Genomic DNA, 22,812 nt, shown 5'->3' with positions numbered 1-22,812 from the left:
TTCAGCCATGAACTCATTGAATGGCGGTGCAGGCTAGAAGGGCTGAATGGCCTGCTCCTGCACCTATTTTCTATGTTTCTATGTTTCTATGAACTCAGGCGACAGAGACGCAAGCCACGGTTCAACCACCAGAGCCACAACTGCGGCGCTCCACGAGAGAGCGTCGACCGCCTGAAAGGCTCAATCTTTGACCCAAAGACATTGGGGGGAGGTGATGTCATGTTTGTAACCTTCACATAACTGTAACCAATATGTAACATCACTGTACACTGTATACAAGTGTGAAATACACACCTTGACCACAGGGGGTGAACTTGTGGGAGACACTCCTCACCTGGTCAGCCAGGGATTTAAAGGGAGGTTCCACGCAGGCTCAGCACTCCTTGGTCCTGGGAATAAAGGTGCAGGTCATGTAGTGACCTTGTCTGCAGTACATGCCTCGTGTGACTTAATAGTACTGTGCATAAACACTGCAGTGCTGGGCACACGTGACACATTGCTGACAGTACTTAGCTACGTCCCGTCCCATTCCTGGCCACCACCAATCCCCAGTTATGTTTGTTATCATGACGTTCCCTCCGACATGACTAATGCCATGGTATAGTTCCATGAGTGTTTGTCTAATACAACCCGGGGCTATCACCTTCCCATCTTTCCTCCATACGAAGTCGTCACCCTGGCTCCCTCCTTTTCTTTTCTTCATCACTGACATCGGCACATAATCTCACAATGTCAATATCTTCCCTGGTAATGATACTACTTACAACTTCTTCCTGCACTTCTAAGGATATACTTGCTTCCTGTGCGGCTTTATCCGCTGCTTCATTGCCCCGTTGGACATTGTTTACTACTTTCTGGTGAGCCTTAACCTTGATCACTGCTGCCTCTGCGGGTTTACTGGTGGCGTCTAATAGTAGTCTGATTTGGCCCTCATGTTTGATAGCCTTCCCGCTGAAGTGATGAACCTTCTCCTGGCCCAGGCAGTCATGTAATCATGGACTACCCCGAAGGCACAGTGGCTATCTGTATATATATTTGCCCGCTGGCCTTCGACCAGTTGGAGGGCTTCAGTCAGGGCAGTGAGTTCAGCTACTTGAGCCGACAGTCCTCCGTCTAACCTTCCCTTTCGGACAGTGTTTAGTGCTTCGTCTACCACCGCCCATCCCGTATGTGGGGTCCCCTGGATATATTTCCAGGACCCATCCACGTACAGGATCAGCTCGGGGTTTTCAAGGGAAATCTCACTTATGTGTCCCGGTGAGTCCTCCCATTCCTGAGCCTGGCACTCATGAGGTTCACCCACGCATAAGAAACCCTCTGCCGGGTTCTCCCCCGTGTCTCGTACAACTTTTACGGACCCATCTAAGGGAAGTAATACTGCTTCCCATTTGGCCCGGCGGTCGTTGGACACGGAGTTGAGCATTTCCACCAAGGTATGTTTGGTATGGAGTACAACCTCCCCTGTCATTACTACTGGCTCACTAACTTTCACCGCCCACATAGCGCAGTCCAAGGCTGCTACACATCCTGCCACGGGCGAGTGTTGGGTGGAATAGTGAGCCACTGGGCGGGCTCGGTCTCCATGCATTTGAGTAACTACTGCTCCGTAAAACCCGCCCTCGTTTTCACAATGAATGTGAAGCGGTGCGTTCATGTTTGGCAGTCCGAGGCCTGGTGCCGACATCAGGGCTTCCTTTATCTGGCCGTATGCTGTTTCTTGTTCCGGGCCCCACTCCACACTTTCTAGAGCTGGTTTTCCTCCCTTAACTAGTCTCTGTATGGGTTCCGCGATTGCCGCGAAGTTGGCTATAAAGTTCCTTCAGTAGTTAAAGAGCCCTAATATCTTACGCACTCCTCGGACCGTTTTCGGTCGGGGCATAATGCGAATTGCTTCCTTTTTGTCGTGGGGCATTGTTTTTGTCCCCTGTGACAGTTTGTGTCCCAAGTACTGTACCTCCTTCAATCCAATCTGAGCTTTCTTGGGGTTTACCTTAAATCCCGCTTTCTTTAAGGGCTTCTAGGGTTTCTATTAGAGCCCCCATATCTCCTCTCTCGTCCTCTGAGGCAATCAACAGATCGTCCACATATTGGAGGATGGTACTTCGGTAGGGGGCTAAATCTACAGTCTCCAAGGCTCGACTCATAGTTCGGTAAAATATGGCCAGACTGTTGTGAAAACCCTGGGGCACTCGTGTCCAAGTGGACTGCCTGTCACCTACTCTGTGAATGCAAATTTATCTTGGGACTCCTGGGCTAATGGTATGGACCAAAATCCATTAGCTATATCTAAGACCGTGAATATTTTATGTTCTGGTTTCAGTCCATTAAATTTGGTCGCTGGGCTTGCTACGATAGGGTGCTGGCGGGGAGTTACTTTATTTAACGCCGTATAGTCTATGGTCAATCGGTATGACCCATCTGGTTTCTTTACGGGCCAGGTTGGCGAGTTCGTTGTGCTTTCGGCTTCCCGAAGGACACCGCTCCACAAGAGGTCCTGCACTATTTGTTTTACGGCCTCTCGGGCTTCAGGTTTAATGGGGTATTGCTTTTGAGGAGGGTGTTCGGGCTCAGGAATGACCACTGGCTTGGTTTTTACCAGCCCACAATCCTGCTTTGACTGAGCCCACACTTCCCTCATTTGTTCGCATAATGGGCCGTAGTCTCCTGCTGTATCCCAATCTCGGGTGAGAAGTTGCACACTTCCGACCTTTGCGTGATTGTACAAATTAGTCTGTTCCCCGTACGTCGTGATTTTGCGTCCTCCCTTATTTCTCCAAACGATTCTCTTATTCTGTGGGTCTATTATTGCCCCGAACTGTTCCAGGAGGTCGATCCCCAATCTGGTCCCTTCTGCATTTGGGCAAACATAAAATTGTGCCTGGATCAGAATACCGGCTATCTCCAATAGAATTACTTCACTCTGGTGGGCTTTGGTGGCAGATCCTCCCACGTCAGTTATATGGACCACATGTTTAGTTGTGGGTAAGGGAATATCTGTCATAGATACCGATGCTAACATATCACACTGCCGGCCCCCTAACAGCGCTGTTATGTGCATACGCGGATCCTCTCCCTGCCCCACGGGGGCCGCTGGCCTTCAGTCTCTTCCTAAGTCCCTCAGCGCTGTGATTAGCTGCTGTCGGTTCATCTCCTCTACTCTAAGGCCTGACTGACTATTTATTTTCTCCTTGGGCGCCCAACATTTATCAGTGGCATGTCCCTTTTTCCCGCAATTGTCACATCGGACGGTTGGTCTTTTGGGGCTCCTACAGTTGGCGGCAAAATGACCCGTCTTGCCACAGTTGTAGCATTCTCCTCGGCCCGCACTCTTACTACTCTTAGCCGTGGCCACTTCTTGTTTTATTCCCCCAGAGTTAATGTGGCATGCCCACCGGACAGCTTGGTCATAGGTGTCCACGACTCCCACCCCCATTTTTAAGATCTTTTGATGGTCGGCCGAAAGGCCGTCCATAAACATTTTCACGAAGACTGTGTCGTCTTTGTTCGGGGCCACCTGTCCCGAGGATTCTTGGTATTGGACCCATAACCTCTCTCCGTAGTCATTGGCGTTTTCTCCCTTTTTCTGGCAGGTCTGCATTATCAATCCCCAATTTGGAATGGATGCTCCCATTAAAGCCTGTACAGCCTGGACGAACCCCGTTCTGGCAGCGTCCCGTTGTGCCCTTGTGTCATCACTGTGAGGGGGTGCTAGCCCTGTCCACCGGTCCTTTGGACACTTAGCCCAAACTATCTGGTGGATATCTCGCTCATGCATATCGTGGGTCTCATACAATTCTTTTAACTTTTGCCAAAATTCTACATTTCTCTTCCGTGGTTGTAGACTCCCCAAATCCTGATTCATCATTTGTTTTTCTGTGGGGTGAAAGTGTGGTATTGATATCGGGGGTTCCCTCCCTGTCTGCCCTGGGTTACCCTAAGAGGGGCTGCCCTTTCTGTATTTACTGAATTTGACCCTTCCATCTCGGTCTCCTCATCAAAGGGAGGAGCCGAGGCCGCTACTGTGGCAACATAAGTCGGAGGGAGGTCATAATCTGATCCCCCCCCACTTGCCGGTGTGTTCATACCGCTCTCTCCATTTCTTATTCTCGGCTTCTGTCTCCTTACTTTTCTCTACTAATTGTTTGGTTTTACTTTGTTACACACATAACTGGTATACTAAAAGTACGCCGACTTTCTTTGCCTTTTTCTGTTTCTGTTTCTCCCACCAATTCTTTTGCTCCTTGGGGACAGCCGAGGGATCCCACCCGTCTTTAGTCATTTTATCTATTAAGTCCTTCTGGTCATCTGCATAGAACTGACTAAGAGACCCTCCCCGCCCCCCTTCCCCCAACACCATGATGTGATCTGACCTTCCCTCGCTTCCTCTGTGAATGAGTCTTTTCACACGGGCCTTCTTCTACTCCGTCACTTATTTATTGCGATGGGATTATCCCTCAACTCTCAGACCACTTCATGCGTATCACTCAGTCACTCACAGGTTTCCACCGTCACTTTGTCCTCCCGGTGTTCCCTTCGACCTTAATCCTTGGCCATCACGTGGGCCATTTGCCCTCTTAATTCCGGCTCAAGTTAGGTGATTGAGATAGTTTGTGACAATTGAAGTGACGGGGCCACTCGTTTCTCTTACACACCACTTATCTTACTTATATTCTACTTTATCTTAACAGACACAGTGAGTAGAAATTATCAAACCTCTCCGAGTCTCATGGCAGCCAATGTAGGCCAGCAAGCACAGGGCTGATGGGAGATCTTGGTATGAGTGAGGACACGGGCTGCCGAGATTTGGATGATCTCAGTTTATGTCGTGTAGAATGTGGGAGGCCAGCCAGGAGTGCGTTGGAGTAGACAAGTCTAGAGGTAACAAAAGCACTAATGAAGGTTTCAGCAGCAGAAGAGCTGAGGCGGGCAACGTTACAGAGAGGGAAAAAGACTATTTTTTGTTATGCCGCAAGGTGTCAGTGGCAAGGGAACGCAGTTTGTGGTGGGGACCAAAGACAATGGTTTTGGTCTAACCAATATTTAATTGGAGACATTTTCTGTTCATCCAGTATTGGATGTCGACAAGCAGTCTGACAATCTAGATAACAAGGAGGGGTCGAGAGAAGCGGTGGTGAGATAAAGCTGGATGTCGTCAGGGTATACGTGGAAACTGACTCCGTGTTTTCGGATGCTATTGCCAAGGGGCAGCATATTGATGAGAAATAGGAGGGGCCAAGGATAGATCCCTGGGGGACACCAGAGGTAACGATGCGGGAGTGGGAAGAGAAGCCATTGCTGGAGATTTTCTGGCTACGATTAAATAGATAAGAATGGAACCATGCGAGTGCAGTCCCACCTAGCTGGACGATGGTGGAGAGACGCTGCAGGAGGATGGAGAGGTCAACTGCTTCTCACACTCAGCGGGTGTGGCCTCTGTGACAAACCACTCTCTACCTTGCAGTTCCAAGCGATGTGTCCGGACTCGCCACATTTATAATAGGACAGGTCTGGACAGCTTCTTCCAGGCTGGTTGTGTCCAAGACAGTAATAGAAAACCTTCACCTGGTTATCATGCAGTACCCGGAAGTACTGCACTCCTTCCATTGTCATGCTGGAGGGTAATGACGTCACCCCCTCTGGGAACCGCACCTTTACATAACGGGTTCCATCGGCTACCCGCGTACCTGGATAGTATCTCCTCTTTATTACTGAGCAAAGTTTAACGTCCCACAGTTCCAACATCGACCTCAACATAAACGGGCAAGTTTAAGAAGGAGACCATTCAAATTACAGAAGAGATATATCCAAGTACTTCTCACCAACATTCAGGCTCTATTAAAGTCTTTACACTTCCTCTCGACCACTGAGCATCACTTCGAATCCAACATTCAGCTTTGGTCGGCAAGCAAAGCAACTTCCCTCACTGCATTCCTCATCTCCTGCCTGGATAATATTCCAAGCTCGTATCTCCTGATCCTGGCAGTGAACCACCACTGTGTTTTCTTCTCCAAATCTGCTGGGGTCCCGGCCCAAATCATTGGGCCTTTTATTCTCCTTTCTCAAAACATTCTCTCCCCTGATTACATTTACCCTGGGAGCATTGACCTCTGAGGACCCTGATAGTCTAAGCTCCTCACCAGCATCTGGCTGCTGTTTATGGGCCAAAAAGGCCCTAAAATCTGAATAAAAAACAACCCAAAAACTCTCTCCAACTTTTTCCACACTGACTCCAACTCCTGCAGTAATCAGCAGCACCTGCTCAGTCCTAGCCCCTCCCCCCGCGAGAGCACTGCCCACTGAGCCACGGGTTGGGGCAAAAGGCCTGTAGGTTCTGGATATTTCTACATAGTCTTCACATTCTGTATTGTATTGTGATTCCGTGTTGTTTGATGATTTCATTGTGTTGTGATGCTCCATTACATTTCTCAAAGTTCTCAATGAAAGAGAGAGATCACAAACCCATTTGCATTTGTTTTCAGCAGTGAGGTAGCCACGAACAGATCCCATGTAACAGCAGGATGTGTGATCCTGACTGTGAGTGATGATGCTGCGGGTTTATGGCAGTGTCTGGACAGTGTTGTGTGTCTATAGGAGGGCTGTATATCACACTGTCATACTTATATACAGTCAGTGACACTGCCTTTTCGATCTGGATTAAATCAAATCAAATCAATCTGAATAATCGCTCGCTGTGGCTCGGGGCTGTGTGAGGGGCTTGAGAGATAAAGCAGGCTCTGTCCGTACAGAGAAAGGGAACCTGGAATCAACAGAAACACACAGGTCCACGTTGGAATTATGTCTTGAATTATTTCAATATAGTGCAGCATCTTAAAGGGCCATGTTAATGGAAAGCTGCAGGGTTAGAGGGTCGTCTTATATAGACACTGTGGACTGTTCTACACATATTGTAGCTTAAGGGGGATATTGTAATTCCCAGTGGGGAAAGGGCAATCCCCGTCGCCCAGTGGGGAAAGGGCAATCCCCGCAGCCCAGTGGGGAAAGGGCAATCCCGCAGCCAAGTGGGGAAAAGGATGACACAGTGTGTGTGGAAGCCAAACGGAGAGGCAAGTCGCAGGGTTGCTCCCTGGCCGATGCTGAATTAGCCAATCACAGCCTGAGGCAGCAGGGTTCCAATGGGCCTCAGTACCCCAGGAGAATGGGCTCCTGCTGCTGATCACACCCAGCGAGCCCAGCTGGGAAGTACGCGGGTGTGGATGTGAAGTGAGAATGGAACCGGGCTCGGCCGTGAGGGCAGCAATGGGAGAATAGCCACTTGGCATTTACATCCTCAGCTCACTGGACAATGACTGCTTCGATACGGTCATTTCGGGCTTGCAAGGGTCAGTGCCTTCAGAGGGGCGGGGAGAGGAAAAGAAGGATATAGTTACAGGGTAAACGCATACTTTATTTGGTAAAGGGATACTGTATTTGGTAAAGGGATACTGGACCTGTTAAAGGGGCCTGTTAACTGCCAATTCAGAAGCCAGTGACGAGGAAAACACATTGGTGTGAGACTGGAGTCACATATAGGCCAGAGGGAGTAAGAATGGCAGGTGTCCTTCCCTCAAGGGCAGGATTTAATTATTTACAGCAATCCGACAGCTTCATGGTCACTTTATTTCCAGGTTTTTACACTGAGTGCAAATGCTCAAACTGCCACGGCGGGATTTGAACCCACGATCTGTGTATTATTGGTCCAGGCGTCTGGATTACTGGTCCAGTAACATAACCACTACACTACTGTACCTCAGTGTTTCCCACCCATCTCTGCTCCATGATGAAACCGATACAAATCTTGCTTATCTCTGGCTTTATCACCTCCACACTGGATTACACCAATATTCTCCTGGTTGGTCTCCCACCCTTTGGCCTCCATAAACCCGGCTTCTCCAAAACTCTGCTGCACACACCCGATCCTACACCAAGCCCATCACTCCTGTCCTCACTGACCTCTGTTGCCTGCCAGTCCCCCAACCCCTCAACTTTAATATTCTCATCCTCATATTTAAATTCCCCCATGGCCTCGCCCATCCTATCACTGAATCTCTATGTTCCTCTTACTCTGGCATCTTGTGCATCGCCCCCTCTCTTTGCCACATCGATGGCAGCCGTATCTTCAGCCTCGAGGTCCTTCAAATATCCCTCCCTAAACCCTCTGCCACCTTCTCCTCCTTTGAGGCCCTCGTTAAACCCAGATCTTCATCCCCCTCAATATCTCCTACCTTGGCTCAATGTATGTTTTCCCTCACCCCTCTGTGAAGCCCCTTGGGATGTGTTTCTACATTAAAGGCGCTATATAAATACAAGTTGTTGTTGTTGAGGCAGTGACACGACTCAAATGGCTGCACATGGTATTTGAGCAGGTGTGGCAACAAAAGCTGACGTATATCCTCATGGCAAGACGTCTTTAACCCTTTCAATGCAGCATCCCCGGAGAATTCTGTAATCCCTGCACTGCAATTGTTCAACATTTCATCTCACACACTGTAAATTACAATACTCAATATTAAAATGGTACGGGGATATCAGGAGTTGCCATGTTCCGGTAATAATATAATATAGATCATATATTTAGAAACCATAATAAAACATTACTTATCCTCCCACTCTGTGAGCTTTCTTCTACATTCTCTAATTTACCTTTTTATGTATTTTCTCTTTCAATTGTTTTTTTGTGTGTCTGCACCATTTATTTAGGACCACATTGCTTTAAATCTCCACCTCATTGATTGGACAGCTGAGGCAGCCAATGAGCTGATTGTCAGCTGTATAAAAGGGGTGTGGTTTGGGGGCAGCATGTTGGAATCAGACTGGGTTGCTGTGCAGACAGGGAGCTTGTTGAACTGCTGGGGCCAAGATGGGCTGTTACAGGGAAGGTGATTGGTGAACTAGGAGTGAAACAGATACAAGCTGAGATTGGTGTTGGGTCACTTTGCTCAATTTAGGTTTGGGCTTTGAAGGAAAAACTTTCTGGCCTGGTCCTCAGGCTGTTAAACCAGTTGAAGGTGTTGGAGCATAATGCTCCTGGCCTACAGCTGGAGTGGGGTTGTGGAGCCAATTGGCTTTTTCCTTGTTCTGAGCTTTGATCTGTCTCTGCATTGTAAATTCTATGAATTCCCAGTTTGTCAGCATCGTGAGAGAGAAAGGAATTGCTGTGTAAAAGCAAACTTTGAATGAAGTGCAAGGTGAAGCAGTGAGTGAGGGAAAGGTTGTCCAACTAGAGGCCATGCCCATTGACCTGGATTGCCCCTTACTCCCTGTCTATTGTGGGTCAATTGTGAAATATCAAACCCGTTCCAGGGACTGAACTGACCTCTGACTTGTGCACTCTATTTAGTTCAGGGAAAATGGAGACTAGTCTGTCTTCAAAGGATTCAGTGAAATAGATAAAGGCTTTTTTACATTTTTTCCAAATGATGGGTAAACATCAGTGAACTGCAGTTACTGGGACAGGAGCTGGAATGTTGGATGGCTCTGACTCACTGCACCATCTCTCTATTGCAAAGATTTGGGTCAGATTAGCTCAATTGGTCACACTCTTGTCTGGTTGCAAGTTCAAACCTCATTCCAGGATTTCAGCAGATAATGTACACACTCCAGTACTGAGGGAATGTTGCATTGCTGTCCTTTGGATGAGGTGTTAAACTTGGGGCTTGCAACCTGTTTAGGGGCTTGAAACGATCCAAAAGCACTATCTGAAGAACAGGGAGTTTGCATTGTGTCCTCAACTACTGTCCCTGTAAAGTTAAATCAATTGGTTGTTCATCTTGCTATAAGTGGAACCTGAGCAGGTGCAAACCAGCTGCCCCATGAACCCCCATAACAACTGCACAATGTGATTATTGTGCTCAGCACCACAAGGAGTGCTTGAGACAAATAACACATGCATTGGAGGGGAAGCTGGATAAGCCCATGAGGACAACAAGAATAGGATATGGTGAGAGGGTGGGGGGAGGCTTTTGTGGAGCAGAAACCAGAAGGAGTGAATAGTCTGTTAGTCTGCTGCACATTCTATATAATGTGGTTCTCTATATAATCCCCAGTCTCCCTCCGCTTTCCGCAGCCCACAGGGTCACATTGCTGCTGCCTCTCCTCCCACTGGGTTTACACAACTCCTGTTGTCTTCCCAACTTAAAAATGCTCACTCTTTCAAACATCAGCCCAGCAACTTTGAACAATATGCAGCTTTTGCTGTGTTTGGTTATGCTTTCAACCAGTGCAGTGGGAGCCTTTTATGCAAATGTTCAACTAAATGGTTACCCTGGAATACTGCAGTGACAATATTTAATTCAGCATGGACACTGATATAAAAGGGAGGTTCAACCAATTGACTCTGCTCACTGCTGTTCAGCAACATCCACTGGGCTGGAATGATCAGGCCCAGATTGGACTGGATTGGGGTTTAAGGTCAATTGTGCATGAATCAGATCATCAGTCAATTGGAGCAATGGCCATCTTGTGATTTAAGGCCCCATCTTGTGATTTAAGGCCCAATCGTGTGACTTGCATCATCTGCAGGATTCCAGCTATGTTTTATTATCCCTGCAGATCATGTTTGAAGTTTCAACTTCAGAAGTCTTGCATTTCAAAATCGACAGTCAAATCTCCGAATCAATCTCCAACACAAGTTGTGCTGTGACCTCCCCTCACTGTGCTCACTGATCCCTGCAGCCCACAATGCATCTGTCTCCTGTTGACCACAAATTGCAAAACTGGGTTTTCCCCCATTTCATCCGGATTGTATTGATTCCGATTGCAGGGTGAGTCCCAACTACTAGAATCCAGTTCCTGGTTACATATGGTTATTGGGAGACTGGGAAATTACCAGCGTGACACAACCTGACCACCCAATCCCAGACATAGGATCACTGCTCCCATTGGCTGCTCTGCTCTTAATGCAAATTATTCCATACGGTGCTATTTCTCAAACTCGAGGATGATGTGGAACTTGCTGAGTGAATGATTTGTGGTAAAATCTGCATTTACTACCCAGCCTGTTCCAGCTCTCCGTCACTCCAAGGCAGACACATCGGCTCTGGGTGTATCCGGCTTGTTGCAGACATTGTGCAGCCAACATGGAAATGACATTGCATGTTTCTGGGTCATTTGTGTTGATATTTCGGCTGAGAATGGAACCTTTTTCTCACTTCAGTAGTTGAGCATTGAGCACTCTCCAGTTGGATTAGATACCAAATAAAGCTCCCTCTTCCCCCAACCTTACAGCGCTGCATATAATGTATAGCCGTGGCTTTTTCCCCATTGCCCTCAATAGCTTTCCAGTGGTCTCAGTGAGATTGCCGACTGTGGGCTGACTCAGGAACTGAGCTGGGACTGATGGATTCACGCAGGGGCATTGTGGACACAGGAGGCTTTTATTGTGACAGACCAGGCTGGCTTTATCCCACTGTGCACACTGTTTCATTTTATAATCTGGGGAAACATCCATTCTGTGCCGGCCGTGTGGATGGGTTTGAAGTGAGACTAACGAGTCTATAATTGCTGGAGTCTGATTGGCCCTTCTTGAATATGGGCACAACATTAGCCTGTAGCCATTCATCCCATAGGATGTGTCCTGGCTCTTTGACAGAGCAATCCAATTAGTCCCACTGCCTGCTCTCTTCCTGTCGTCCGTCCAATATTTCCTGTTAAGTATATATCCAACTCCCTTTGGGAAATGTACTATTGATTCTGTTTCCACTATCCTGTCGGGCACTGTTTCAGATCACATTATCGGCCCTCTTACTCTCGTGGTACCAAGAATCTTTTTGCAGTTATGTTTTGCATCAGCAGTTTTATTTCTTGACCCTTTCCTTCTATAAAAGGCAACAGGTTTAACAGTTCCTTTTCTGTAATTGAGAGTGAGATCACCCGCCCCGAGACACGGGCCGTCGCTCCCGTATCACCCGCCCCGAGACACGGATCGTCGCTCCCGTATCACCCGCCCCGATCCAACTGGTGCCATGTGGGTCGCCCCAACGCACCATCAAACTCATTGCCTTGACCAGAGATCAGGAATGTATTCCTTGCCCTTCAGTTCCCGAGCTAATCTCCAGCATTGCTCATGGTGATGGAGCGGATGGCCTGGGGTTCCTCAGACCATTGGGTTAGCAGTGGGCCGGGACTGCCTCTTGGAATGGGCTTCAATTTCATCACAATATCCGACCGCTCCAAGTTCCAGGGTCTGGGTCTCGATGGTCGTTGCGTTGGGAACGATCCCGGCTGGTGTTGCTGGTTCCAAGGGCACTTTGCCGATGGTGAATGTTGTGGGCTGTAATCGGCCCAGCCCTGTAACAGGATATGGTGCCATGCAGGGCAGCGGTGGGTGCAAGGACTGGGGGTGGGGAGCCCCCAGCTTTTAAAGAAGCTTTGATTTATCACAAGGGGCGGGCTTCTTGAGCTGTTCCTCTTGGACTGTTGCTCCCATCTCTATCCTCTGCTGCCCCACATCCTGGAGACATGATTCTGTCTGAAACCACCCTTCCCTTCCTCCTTTTGTCTCCATGCCTCCAATTCTCCATTTTCTGCTCACATTCTACCTTCAGGTGATGATCCGATTCGGGCTTTCCCACAATGCACCGTGCCCTCGGCCTTATTTCCTCCTTTAACTCCTGCAGTTCCACTTCTTCGTTTTGTGTTCTGTCTTTAAACATTTACATTCCCGCTTACGGCATTTATTCTGGTCCCACAAAGGCTTCAGTAAATAAACTCTGCATCGTTTGGCAGCTTTAGGCTTGTCTTTTCCACCCTTTGGGCTGTTGACTCCATGTCTAAAAGCTGCACTCGTCTGTTTTTCCCCCAAGTTTACTGACTGTCGGTTCTGCTAACACCACACACTGTCCGGCCCCATTAGTTCCTTCCCAATTTCATCAACGTACGGTTCTGGTCCGAGGGGAGGGCGGATCTCAACCAAGAGGATCATTTAGTGTCTTGCCCCAGTCACATGCAGCAGGCCACAATGAGGGAACCCTCCCACCACCAATGCATCAGAGCAAAGCTCTGTGGCACCACCTCAGTCAAGAAAGGTGGCCAAGCAGGTAGTGGGTGTAGGAGGCTCCATGACCCCCCCCCCCCCCACCCCCCCATCCTGAAACAGCGTTGAGCCCTGCATGTGGAGTACAGAAGACTGTGGTTGAAGTGTTGTGAAAGTGTTTTCCAGAGGGGCTGAATGCCTGACCTTGCTCAACCCCCTTCAGAGGTCCCCACCATTATAGATGCCAGTATCCAGCCTATTTGGTTCACCACACCTTGCATTAGGAAGGATCTGGATGTGCCGGATACAACAAAGGCCATCGGCCCTGGCAACAGCCCAACTGATGACTTGTGCACCAGAGATAGATGCTCCCTTGGCCAAGCTATCCCAGTACAGATCTGACAGGGCATCTAGATATACCCCACCCATAAATCTAACCCAGCGAATCACTGCCTTATTGGCCTCCTCCCAATCATCCGTAACATGGTCGGAATCTGAACTAGAGTCTTCAAACAACACCTGCCCGCCAATACCAGTACTAGGTCCACTGGGCAAACTTGGCACCAGACCCCATCACAGCCTGGTTGCCTTACCTTGATGCTGGAACTCAATGGGTGGGATTGTGGTAATGATGGAGAAACATTCAGCGTTTGCTGTGTTGAGTGTTTTGTGTGCCCTGTGTCTCTCTGACTCTCCCTTGAGTTGAGCCATGCTTTAAAACTCCCCCTTTTCGGGTTGTTTCCCTTTGCATAGCAGGAGCTTTTGCCAATAATTATTGCTTAGCCCGTCGATGCGCAGCGTCCCCAGCGGGATTACTGTGTAACCCGGCCACGATACCGCCAACCACAAGCCCCACAACCCCCCAGTTCGGACCCAAGGAATTACTGTGGATAGATTAGAATTGACTCAGTCATAACACAACTGTTCAGGTTGGTCAAAAATTGATTACTTTCATTACACTCTCAAAACGACAACCCCTGCTCCTCAAGCCGTAAGCGAGAAGAGGTGGTGACTATGGACACTAGCTTAAAACCTCGGACTAAATACCCACCCTGTCGGTTACGCCGAACCAACCCCTTTTCCAGAATCTAAGCCTAGATACTGGAAACCCTTTTAACTAAACCCTTCTCCCAGTTTGACCAGAACCCACACTTGGAAGCCACGCACACAATTGTTCGTCTGCATCTTGGACACTTGCAGTTCTCAGCAGCTGAACACGCTGGCGGTCTTGGATGTCCAGAGGTGTATGCTGTATATAATTACCAGCCCTTGTCGTTGATTCACGCGGCCCCAGGTCTGTTCGATTGTAAAGACAGAACAGAGGCCTGCGATGAGGCCGAGAGTTACGTTCAGGCGGTAAGCCGAGGGTCTCACTTGCGGCGTTCCTGGAGAGCTGACGGACGTGTAGCCACGTGGGGTCCCCAGTTCCAGATGGAAGAGGAAAAGTAAGCCCCTAAATACCCCAAAGTTCAGCATCTTTATACCCCATGTAATACACACAACTGGCTGGGCGATTCCTGGTTACCATGGTCGCAGAGTTGGTAGTTGGTCTTCCTGGTGCCGTCTCTGTCCTGGATTGGTAATGTCGATGAAAATAATGATAGGCCATTTCTGTAAATGAGCAGTTCTCGAAGTGCTAACTGGTCAGATCTTGACTGCTCCTTCATTAAAAGAGTCCAGAGGTATTACATTTGGCCTGCAAACCTCATTGTCCATCCACACATCCTGGCCCCATGGACAAAATTTGTTTTTCCACAGAGCACACACAGTTCCAAATGCGAAGGCCTTTGCCTTTCATGACGTCAGCGTTGAGACAGGTCCCATGGCAACCCAAAAGACAGGCAGCTCCTGCTATATTTCTCTCAAACCCAAAAACAGTCCTTTTAAAGTCCAAATGTCCAAGCTCCATTCTGAAATGCAGCCCATGTGCGTCTCCATTTTACAAGGGTACAGATACATTTTAAAAGTCCCAAAAAACCTTCCGGCCTGTACACACACTGATGTTGGCACCGGCCAAATCCGACAGCTGTAATTGGATATTGGGTGATGAAGGCTTCCCGCTGAAACCGAGGCTGACATCCGATCGCAGGGCCAGTAATGAAGCACCGAATGATCCAACCGTGCATACGTGTCCACACACCAAGTGGTTGAGAGGACAATCCGGGGGCTGAAATCACGCTTCTGGTGCCTGGACAGGTCGGGGGGGGGTGGCTTTGCAGCACACGCCTGTGGGATTGTGGGAGTGAGGGATTGTGGGGCCTGTTGTATAAGTTTTCCCTGCGGGAAGGACTGACCCTCAATCCCACAGGCAGATTCCTGTGGAAACCAGTGACTCGGAGGATGCTGAGGAAGCACAAAGCCATCTCCCAACTGCACGTTTCACATAACTGAACGGCCAGCTGAGCCTCCATCCGGCCATGTCCATGGGGCGACCTGTGAACCCTCATCATTCCCGCAGTCACATGACAGACCTCATCAGAAATTCCAAACACAATAAAGATTTATTAGAACCCAAGCAACGGGTTGCAAAAACATTCACATAATTAGTTTTCAGCCATGTGCAACTCCTTATTCCCCCTCTTACACAGACCTATCCTTACACTAGGCCGCAGTGTCTCCCCTGTGGCTTTGGGAAGGCTGCTATGTGTGTGTGTGGAGGAAGCTACAGATGTCCTTCTCGGATGCCCTCGGCCAGCTCTGGCCCTGGAATTTCCGGCTGCAGACTGGGCCGCATCCTCCTGTGCGCCTTCAGTCGGAAGTGGCTGAGTTGTTTCCATGGATGGCAGCAATTGTGGAGTGGCGGGTCTCGGCTCAGGCTGCTGTGAACCAGGGAGCCTACATCAGTATCCTGGTTCGAGGAGCCAATACCCAACCCCCCCGGGGTGGCACCCCACTGCCCCCACCAAGCTGCTGGAGCACAGGTCGGCGGGGTGGGGTGGCACCGATAGGCCCCCTGTGGACCGTGGTGGACCCAGCTGCAATGGCAGCAGTCAGATCTCGTGTAGCCTCCAGCTGAGACTGCATGAGAGCAGTCACACTCTGGGAACCTTCAGAGACAACAACAGTCAGATGCTCCGTGACCTGTTGCCCAGAGTGCATGGGAGCATTCTGAGCTTCCAGGGCAGTGACCATCCTGTCCAAGAAGCACAGCCACGCTCATTCCCTCACGCCTGTGTTGCAATGGCAGCTGTTAGCTCGGCCAAGAGACATGTGATCGTAGCTGGATCCATCACTCTGGGATTCCACTGTCAGCTGCACACTGACAATGATGGCCCCATGATGTGCACAGAACTGTCCACAATGTGGGAGGCAGACTCCTCCACGCTCCTCACCACTTGTGACAGCCTCTCGGGCACCCCTTGCATTGCCACCAAGAGCTCAGGATTGCATGGCCTCCACCCTTTGTTCATAAGCCCCAACATCGATGGGCTCGTCTGAGTCCTCTTCAGCAGGACTCGGCTGCACCCTCGCCCCCCCGGAGAGATGGCACCCGAGGTTCCCATTGCCCTTCACCATGCTGCAGCCCGCTAGGCCCCGGTGCTTCACCCAGTGCAGACCCCTGAGCTAAATCAAGTACCCAACCGCGGACTCCCAGTATCTGAGCTGGTGCGTGGCACTGTATGAAGCGGTGTTGCTGGCAGAGCTCTCCCCCTCTCCATCTCCCTCATCCGACCTCCCACCAACATCATCCAGGGCATCAAGTCTCTGCTCCTGACTGTGGCTGCCTTCGTGTCAAGGGTCTCTGTCGCTCGGGCTGTGACTCTGGGTGTCAACTGCAAGCATAAATGGGAGAAGGTGGGGTGGGCTGCTGCGTAGCACCATGCAGCAAGCAGCTTGCACAGAGACCTGAGCAATAGTGAGGTGGGCCATTGCATTGTCAGGGAGAGATGGCATTGCACAAAAGCTTTTGTTTACCCATACTGCCCCCAGCACCATCGGAGCAACCAACAGCCACAGGGACCCCTACGTGCCCGCCCACTAGCCGCTGCACCCTCTCCTACATGTCAGGCAGCTGCACATTAGATAAAAATACATTTCCACAACTCCCACAATCTAGCGATCTCATCCTTGAATATATTCAGAGACTCAGCATCCACATCCCTCTGGGGCAGTGAATTCCAAAGATTCACAACCCTCTGAGTGAAGAAATTCCTCCTCATCTCTGTCTTAAATGGCCAATCCCTGATCCTGAGACTGTACCCCTTAGTTCTAGACAGACCAGCCAGAGGAACAACCTCTCAGCATCTACCCTTCACAATCTTGTATGTTTCAATGACATCACCTCTCATTCTTCTAAACTGCAGAGAGTATCGGCCCATTCTACACAATCTCTCATAAGACAGTCCTCTCATCCCAGGTTGTACCGCCGGGAAGGCAAGTATTTCCTAAGATAAGGAGACCAAAACTGTGCACATACTCCAGGTGTGGTCTCACCAAGGCCCTGTACAATTGTAGCAAGACTTCCTTACTCTTGTACTCCAACCCTTTGCAATAAGGGCCAACATGCCATTTGCCTCCCTTATTGCTTGCTGTACCTGCAAGGTAGCTTTGAGTGTCTTGCACAAGGGCACCCAAATCTCTCTGAACACCGAACATTTTGAAGTTTCTCACCATTTAAAAATATTCTGTTTTTCTCCTCTTCCGACCAAAAGTGAATAACCTCACATTTCCCACATTATACTCCATCTGCCACCTTACTGCTCACTCACTTTGTCTATCTATATCCCTTTTCAGACGCTTTGTGTTTTCCTCACAGCTTACTGTCCCACCTAGCTTTGTATCATCAGCAAACTTGGATCCATTACACTCGGTCCCTTCATCTAGCTCAGTAATATAGATTGTAAATAGCTGAGGCCCCAGCACTGATCCCTGCAGTACTCCACTCGTTACAACCTGCCAACCTGTAAAAGACCCGTTTAACCTAGTCTGTTTTCTGTCCGTTAACCAATCCTCTATTCACGCTAATACATTACCTCCAATCCCATGAGTTCTTGGGGCCCAAGTTCAGTGTCTCGGTAAGACCTGTTACCGTCCGTTTGCGACGACCATGCGGCGGAATCCCGTGACCACCACTTTGCCATCAACTAGCGGCCACGACAGAAACTTGGCGCGGGAGGTTTGGCGGCGGTGTGAACTTGCGCCCCGATGGATGGACTTTGGTGGCGGTATGGGGCTTGCGGCAGTGATGACGCGATCAAAGTGCTCACCGCTGCCGCTCCGCCCCCGACACCACTTCCAGCGTGAAAAAGCCGGTCCTTTTACTGACACTGCGCCCGCCAGCTTTTAGGGTCAGTGCACGGTGGGAGAGCACCAGCTGGTGTGTCGGGAGGTTTTTGTTCATCAACATTTCTCGGAGCTTTTTGTTCAACATTTCAAAAACGGCAGCAGCATTCTGAAAAGTTTTGCTGAGAGAAAATGTTTCCCCGTCTCTCATTAGTCGTGGTCGGTGGGAGTAAATCTCTGCTGCACACAGGGTGTTGCCTCCACCCATAATGGGCTCAGTGTTGGCAGGGGAATGCCTGCTCCAGATTGTCAGAGGCAGGGAGGCATGCAGGAGGAGGTGTCTCCCTCACCAACGGGTCCTTGGGCAGCGGGCAAGGGAGGCAGCAGCCATGGCTGCCCAACATGTAGAAGGACCTGCAGATGTTCGCAGACATCAACGTCCAGAGGCTGGACAGCAGGGAGATGGTGTGAGGAGGGTGAGGTACGCTGACCCCCTCTTCACCAGCCCAAACTAGGACAGCGGGTGGCTGCTTGGGGATAAGGGATATCCCCTGTCCACTTGGCTGCTCACTCCACTTCGCAACCCCAGGACAGCGGCCGAGCATGCCTATAACGACACTCATTCAGGGACCAGTGCATCATTGAGCACTGCATTGGCATGCTGAAACAAAGGTTCTGGTGGCACATTGCAATATTTGCCTGAACCGGTCTCCATCTTTGTGGTCGTCTGCTGCCTGCTGCATAACCTGGCTGTCGTGTGGATAACATCTGGAGGCCGAACCAGCAGCACCACCGCAGGAGGAGGGGGGGAGGGGGTTGGAGGGGGGGGCGGGAAGAGCGTCCTGAGCCACCCAGGAGGCGTTGTCGCCATCCCAACCCTGCAAGGGAAGTCCAGACACATCTGATTGCTGCTCGATTCCGATAATTTCATCCCCACATGACCCTTCAAATTCTACTTTCCATGGCCATCCCAATCATAGAATTATAGAAGCTTACAGCACGGAAGGAGCCATTTTGGTGGGAAATAAGGGAAGGATGAAGGAGAGGCTCGCGGATGGAAGGTGAGCATTAGGTGGAACAGGTGCTCACTTTCATCAAACCAATGATGTCGTTCATCCTTTTTCGCCATTTCATCGCGGTCCTATTGTGGATGGAAGTGCCCGACACCACCTCCGCTATCTCCCTCCAGGCATTACTCAACGGTTGGTGAGTGGGTCTCCCTGTATCTGGGTACAGGACTCGCCTCCTTCCCTCCACACCCTGCGTCAGCGTGTCCAGCTCGGCGTGCGAGAATCTGTCAGCCCATCTTCCTGCAGCAACACCAGCTATCCTCCCACACCACTCCTTCCCCCCTCAGGGCCTCGCTGCAAACCCAGGCCTTTCAGGCCAGGAAGCAGCTGTCTCGTTGGCTACCCATCACCCTAAGGGTGAATTTCCCCTTGGGAATACCGCCCCAATCACCCCACCCACACCGCTTGCTGCACACCATCAGTTTTGAAGCGCAATCAGCACTGGAGGACTTTTTTGGGTCAAAAAGCTGAATTTGGATCCAATGGCCGCCGAAACCATAGCAACGCTAATTGGTGAAAAAGGCCTCAACATCGCTGGCTTTCTGGCGGCACTGAATTTCAGCCCCACTTTGTCTAAATTCTCCAACACAGCATAGGATCGGAATTCTAACAATTTGCATTTACATCAAAGCTATTTAATGGCCTCCCATCCAATGTTCGAGTTATTAAATCTTGTTTGCTTTCCACCCGGTTTATCTTCATGCTTAGCATCGATATAATTATCACCTGCAGTAAGGCTAACTTTGAACTTATCGACACTTCACTGAACGTATCTGAATGAATGTCAATGCTTTCTGAAAGCGTGCCCAACACCCTCTGCCAGCCTTTTAGCTCCCAAGAAGTTAAGATGGAGGCCGTCCCTCCGAAACAACTTGCCTTGTCCAGCGAACACCTCCCAATTATCGATGAAGTGAAGCTTTTTGCAGAGGCCCCGGGCGAAGCCAGATGTTGAACCCTACGATTGGGCTATTCCTCTCCATCGATCGGGACATGACGGGTAATAGCCCGGAGACAACTCCTCTCGCACCCCTTTGCTGAAGGGCAGCAATGAGGCTTCTGTAGGAATCCTGCAAAACCAATGGACTTCTCTCCATTATATCCTTAGTTTCCAATATGTGAACCTCCGACAGTATCTTGGCACTCACCTCACAACATTCACACGTCCCAGGGATCAGCGAGCTTGGGCCCTGGAAAACACAAGATTGCTCTCGGCAGAGCCCCCCACACAGGGTGCTGTCTGTGTGCCTGATGGTGGGGTCCCCGAGGAGGATTGCCCGCAGACCCTTGCTCTTCCTTGGCTGTTCAAACGACGACCTCTTGGACTTTCCAGCCTTCCCCTTACCGTTTCCAAGATGCTGATATGACCATTGAGGGTTCGTGTCACTGGTGCTGACCTCATTTCCTGATGTGTTCTCCAAATCACAAAGTGGGACAAACCTGTTCCAGTCACAAAATAATCCAAAGCGGTAAAAGATCCGGTGATATCAATGTCCGACAATGAAGACTTACTTTTCATCCCAGTCAGGAAGTTGTCGCAATCCACCAAGTCCGTCAATTGGTCAATCTTCTCCTTTTAGGCAAACGGTCTCCTGCTGCAGAGACAAAATGCGGACACACTTCCTGCAAGTAAAAGCCCCACAATGCTTCACTTCGCCACCGTCTCTCTCTAGCGTTACCTTAAAGGTGCACATAGAGCAACCCTCACATTGGGGTCCTTCTCCTTTCCTTTGGGACCCAGGGCTCACCATCCTTTTTGTTCAAGGAATCTACGAAGAAAGCAGCAAGAGAGAGAAGCAGCAGAGGGAACAGACCTGCTCCTGACATGCTCTTCTACACTCTTCATTGAACCAGGGTTGGTCCCCTGGCTTGATGGTGATGGGAGTGAGGGATATGCCGGGCCATGAGGTTACAGAATGTGGTGGAATACAATGCTGCTGCTGATGGCCCACAGCACTTCATGGATGCCCAGTTTTGAGCTGCTAGGTCTGTTCTGAATCTATCTATTTAGTACGGTGGTAGTGCCACACAACATGATGGAGGGTGTCCTCAGTGTGAAGATGGAACTTGGTCTCCACAATGACTGTGCGATGGTCACTGTTACCAATACTATCATGGACAGGTGCATCTGCGACAGGTAGATTGCGGATGGGGTCAGGTAGTTTTTTCCCGTGTGTTGCTTCTCTCAACATCTGCCACAGACACAGTCTGGCAGCTATGTCCTTCAGGGCTCTGACCATACTCATGCTACCGAGCTACTCTTGGTGATGGACATTGAAGTCCCCCACCCACAGTACATTCTGTGACCTTGCTGCCCTCCGACATTCTGCCAAGTGGTGTTGAACATGGAGGAGCACTGGTTCATCAGCTGAGGGAGGGCTGTGGGTGGTAATCAGCAGGAGGTCTCCTTGCCCATGTTTGACCTGAAGCCATGAGACGTCATGGGGCCTGGAGTCAATGTTGAGGACTCCCAGGGCCACTTCCGCCTGACTGTATACCACTGTGCTGCCACCTCGATTGGGTCTGTCCTGCATGTATAAACTGACCAGTGTCCTGTACCATGTCTCCTGGTTACGGCAGTGTAATGGTTGTGTTACTGGTCTGGTATTCCAGAGACCTGGGCTAATAAAAGTGACAACAACACTGTTGCATTGTCATTAATAATAAAACTGAACGAGTTCTCTGATGCCCTTTAGGGAAGGGAACCTGCCGACATGTGTCCCACTCCAATGTGGTTGACTCATAGAATCATAGAATGGTTCCAGCACAGAAAGAGGCCATTCGGCCCATTGAGCCCATTCCTGCTCTCATCAGGAGCACCTCAGCCAGTCCCACTCTCTGCCCTTTCCCCGTGGCCCGGCCAATTGTTCCTTCACGTACTTATCCAATTCCCTTTGAAAGCCACGGTTGAATCTGCCTCCACCACCCTTTAAGGCCGTGAATTCCAGATCCTCATCACTCACTGTGTAAAAAAACATTTTTCCTCATGTCGCCTTTGGTTCTTCTGCCAATCACCTTAAATCTGTGTCCCCTGGTTCTTGACCCCTCTGCCAATGGGAACAGTTTCTCTCTTTCTTCTCTGTCCAGAACACTATCAAATCTCACCTCAACCTTCTCTGCTCTAAGGGGAACAGCCCCAGCTTCTCCAGTCTATCCATGTAACAAATCCCTCATCCCTGGAACCATTCTTGTAAATCTGTTCTGCACCCTCTCTAAGGTGCACACTTTCTAAAGTGTGGTGCCCAGAATTGGACACAATACTCCAGTTGAGGCCGAACCAGTGTTTTATTAAGGTTCACCGTCACTTCCTTGTTTTTGTGCTCTGTGCCTCTATTGATAAACCCCAAGATTCTGTGTGCTTTTTTAAACCGCTTTCTTAATCTGCCAGATCTCCATTATCGCCATGACATCATATTCCCATGTGGCTATTTGTGTCTGCAGCTCACCGACCTTATTTACCAAACTGTGTTTACACAGTGCACTGTAAACCTATCTTAGACCACCTTGTATTCTGAGTCTAACCCCACCCAATACCGTGCTACTTCTTACTGT

The sequence above is a fragment of the Pristiophorus japonicus genome, chromosome 21 (genome assembly GCF_044704955.1).
Source record: "Pristiophorus japonicus isolate sPriJap1 chromosome 21, sPriJap1.hap1, whole genome shotgun sequence".
Lineage (NCBI taxonomy): Eukaryota > Metazoa > Chordata > Chondrichthyes > Pristiophoridae > Pristiophorus > Pristiophorus japonicus.
This window is presented reverse-complemented; position numbering follows the sequence as displayed.